The 4682-nt window shown below is 29.1% G+C and overlaps 1 protein-coding gene across 1 annotated transcript in view; it reads right to left on the bottom strand.

The window, feature by feature from the left end:
- Window positions 1-2629, bottom strand: part of LOC106466063 — a 114348-nt gene extending 111719 nt beyond the window's left edge. The window contains exon 1 of the mRNA XM_022394015.1: window positions 2526-2629. The gene's annotated coding sequence lies outside the window, so the exon portion shown is untranslated. The remainder of the gene's footprint in view (window positions 1-2525) is intronic.
- Window positions 2630-4682: the final 2053 nt, after the last annotated feature.

Raw genomic sequence — 4682 nt, 5'->3', positions numbered from 1 at the left:
AATGTAACTGTAATTTGACTGTTTGTTCTCCAACTTCTCTACAAAACATGTGTAATGTAACTGTAATTTGACTGTTTGTTCTCCAACTTCTCCACAAAACATGTGTAATGTAACTGTAATTTGACTGTGTTCTCCAACTTCTCCACAAAACATGTGTAATGTAACTGTAATTTGACTGTTTGTTCTCCAACTTCTCTACAAAACATGTGTAATGTAACTGTGATTTGACTGTCGTGCGACTTTTCTACAAAACATATCTAATGTTGCTATAACTTGACTGTTAGTTCTGCAAATTTTCTATAAAACATATGTAACATAGGTGTAATATGATTCAGTTATGCAACTTCTTCTCAAAACATATGTAATATATCTGTAATTAGAAAGTTGGAGCTAGAACTTATCTTGGAAACATATCTAATGTAGTTGTAATATGAGTACTGGATCTACTGAATCTTTGCAAAACATTTAATGTAGCTGTAGCTTAACAGCTAGATCTTCAGATTTTCTATAAAATATATACTTCTCTACAAAATGCATCCAATGTAGTTATAATTTGACTTTTTTTCTGCACCTCCTTTACAAAATTTATGTACTGTAGTGGTAATCTGACTATTAGTTATGCAGCTTCTGTACAACACATATATAATTAAGCTGAAGTACGAATATTAGTTCTACAGCTTCTCTCCAAAATGTATGTAATGTAGTTGTAACTCGACTGTCAATTTGAAACTTCTCAACAAAACATATGTAATATAGCTGTAATTTGACTGTTGATTATGCAGCTTATTTACAAAATATATGTAAATTAGCTGTAATTTGAATGATGGACCTATAACTTATCTATAAAACATATATAATGTTGCTGTAACTTGTTTTACCTGCAACTTCTCTGCAAAACATATGTAATCTACCTATAATTCAACTGTTGCATCTACAGCTTCTTTGCAACACATGTCATGTAACTGTAATTTGACTGTTGAATCTGCAGGTTCTTTACAGAATATTTTAATATAGCTGTAATTTAACTATTGCATCTGCAACTTGCCTTCAAAATCATATGTAATATAGTTGGAATTTAACTGTTGGATCTACAGTTGCACTGCAAAGAATATTTAACATAGCTGTAATTTGACTGTTGGATCTATAGTTTTTATGCAAAACAATGTAATTTGACTATTGAACTTGCAACTTCTCTACAAATATTGTAATGTAGCTGTAACTTGACTGTTGAATCTAGAACTTCTCTTTAAAACATACATAATTTAGTTACAATTTAAATGCTAGATCTGCAATTTCTCTACAAAACATATGTAATGTAACATCATATTTTGTGTTTTTATACTCCCCCCTCTCAGAATCTTAGGTGTAAAATTTTTTAAACTGTATTTATACCCTCATTCACAAGTTAGCAGGACCAAACTTGGCACACATGCAGGTATCCTATCAGGTTTTTTTTTTTTCAGGTATAGAGTCTTTCTCCTTGGGTTAGCTATGGAAATAAAGGAGGAGTTTTATCTGTATATTGGACCAGTGGAGCTTCTGTGAATCATAAGGGGGCCTTAGAACATTCTAGTGGAGTGTAGGTATTTTAGTTTAATGAATACATAGAAGATTTATATATTTTTTTGTGGATAACCATACAGTGGTAGATCCCATAAGATATTTTAAATAGCAAGATAAATGAAACCATATAAATGAGGAATGACTGTTTATCCTTGAGAATAACATTCTTAAAGTTGAAAATATATTATAAAAGGTTTCCTGATACAAGTAACTTGAAACTATGGGTACACTGTTCCTAAAGGAATAGTTACATTTTACTTTACCAACATAAAATATTTTTGAAGTATTTGAAATTTGGTTAATCTCAGTGAAATACACATTGAAATTTGGGTAGTTTCTCTTTTATAGTTGAAACATATTGATATGAATGAGGTAGGAAGCTACTGTCTCCTATAAATTTTTATTTTTTTCATAAGCTTAATTTAAAAGAAAACTTAGTTATTTTAAATCAAACACAGAAAAAAGAAAAGGTGCTTGAAAATATTACTATTATTTAGTCCTAAAAGAATAGTTACATTTTACTTTACCAACATAAAATATTTTTGAAATATTTGAAATTTGGTTAATCTCAGTGAAATACACATTGAAATTTGGGTAGTTTCTCTTTTATAGTTGAAACATATTGATATGAATGAGGTAGGAAGCTACTGTTTCCAATAAATTTTTATTTTTTCATAAGCTTAGTTTAAAAGAAAACTTAGTTATTTTAAATCAAACACAGAAAAAAGAAAAGGTGCTTGAAAATATTACTATTATTTAGTCGCTTCTACTAACGGTAGGCAAACAATTTTGAATTATGTGCAAATGATATAAAAAAAAAGACACAAAATACTAAATTTAAAATTATACTTTTTAAAATTTAATCTTTAAATATATTATCACAATATTAAATATATGAACCATAACATTCTTCTTTACTTGCTTTAACAGTATTAAGAAAATAAAACATTTTATTTACTTACCAAGCAATAACTTGTCTGCAGCTTCCATTACTGGAGGTTTGGAAAAAGACTTTCTCAAGTCCAATAGCTCGAGATAACCCAAAATCACTGACTTTTACCTGTTACAATTGTCCAGACACTTTTGTTTTTATAAATTACACCAAATCATATTTTTGTTATTTATAGTTTGAGCTTTTTACATAAATAAGCAAAAATGAACACTTAAGCATTATTTAATATAAATTCTCATGTTCTTCAAAAACACAAGACTAACTTCATGCATTATTATTTCATTTGTAATGAACACAGTATTTTCTGGTATTCTTATAAAACTTCACAAGGGTTTTGTTATTGGTAATTTTTACTAATTTTCCAAGTATAATATAATGTCCGTTGAACCAGAATTTGAAAACTGAAATTATAAGCAACTTTTTTATATTAATTAAAATAAAAAATAATAAGCTAACTAAAGAACCCACAATTTACACTAAAGTTAAGTATGGTTTGTCAAGGTGATGTTTTTGTGTCATAAATTAATTTTAATACTCTTAACATAATATGGTGTTTCTGAATGCAAAACATTATGGTTGACTGTCACTGATTAATGTATTATTAAATTATGAATAGTATGCACTCTACAGAATTCTTAATTTACATTAGGATTCAGTAAGGCTGATCAATGTAATGCTCCTCAATGTAAGAACGTTAGCATTAAGCATGATGTATTAATATTAAAGAAGCCAACATTCACGATCAATTGCAACATGTCTCTGCCACACAATCCCAACATGGCCAATTTTGATACCAGAAAAATTGTGAAAAACACAGAAAAATGGGCAAGTACAACATTTTTGTTTGTAAATGTGTGTTGCCTGTATAAAAGCATCTTTGTACAAAACCCCATTTAAATTTGTCAAAATATGACTGAGTAATTGATCAAAAAACCCAAAATTATGCTTTTGTGTGAGCTCTGAGCACTTAAAAAAAACACTCAAAATGGGCAAATCCAACTTTTTTTGTAAACCACTGTGTTACGAACATGAAAATTTATATTTGTGCTAACTTTCATCTTGATTGCTCTAAATATGATCACACAGTTGGTTAGTTAATGTTGTGTCTCAGAACTGAATTACATTAGGGTTAAATATGGCTGGTTTAGAAAATGTTTTTGAAGACTGTAACAAACTTAATTCTGGAATGTAGAACAAACTACCAAAAACCAAATGTGTACAAACAAAGCTTTAACATCTATTATGATACAAATAATTTCAAGATTATGTATCATATTATTTAGGAATGAAAACTAGCTAGAATTTTGAAGACTGTTGTAAAAAACTGTAGCTATTTGAATTTCACTTTGTGGTTAACTTATTCATGTTTGGTCTTTTTCAAAAATTCTCCCAAAAACATGTCAATTTTAAGTTTCAATTCAAAACAATACTGGACATTTGACATTGGTCAGCTTATGAATTTGTGTTAAGATAAACATGTCCAATTATTAAAAACCACTGTGTAATACAATTTTTGAAGAATGTAATTCAGTCAACAAAATGAATAAGCATTATTTTTCATTTAACCTTATATTTAATTATAAGTATTGTTACGTCTCTGTTTGTTAATTGATTTCCCGTAACTTCGTTCCAACGAAACTTAAGCGACACAAGTTCTTTCTTAATAAAACTGGTTTATTCTTTCCGAATATAACTTTACCGATACACTTAACTTCAACAATCGCGCTAAAACAAACGCTAATCAACGAACGTCAACAATACTTCTGACTGCAGTTCAATTACTCACTATCTACACACACATTACCTTTTCTCCCTGCGTCACGTTTCCCCCCTTATATATACCAGCCTACCCTATATCCAGCAAGAACTAGAACATTCGCCAAAGTACAGGATAATTCTAGAAAGTAGAGAGCGTGAGAATCGCATGATCTCGATGACGCAACAATATAATTCAAAAGTCAATCTGTCCTTGCTAGTCTATGAAGTTCAACTTAAGACTTATGATATTGAAAGGTTCAGTATCTCAGTTAGTTCAAGCAGCTTCTCAATGGAATAAACAATAGATTTCAAATGCATCAGGTCTCAATATTAACTTTACAAGATGGTGTAAAATGAAAACTTTTAATATATTTGATAAACCAAATTTTTTGAAACATAAAACTGAAAG

The sequence above is a fragment of the Limulus polyphemus genome, unplaced genomic scaffold, assembly GCF_000517525.1.
Source record: "Limulus polyphemus unplaced genomic scaffold, Limulus_polyphemus-2.1.2 Scaffold2139, whole genome shotgun sequence".
Classification (NCBI taxonomy): Eukaryota; Metazoa; Arthropoda; class Merostomata; order Xiphosura; family Limulidae; genus Limulus; species Limulus polyphemus.
The sequence above is the reverse complement of the archived record's forward strand: the minus strand, read 5'-3'. Positions and strand labels throughout refer to the sequence as shown.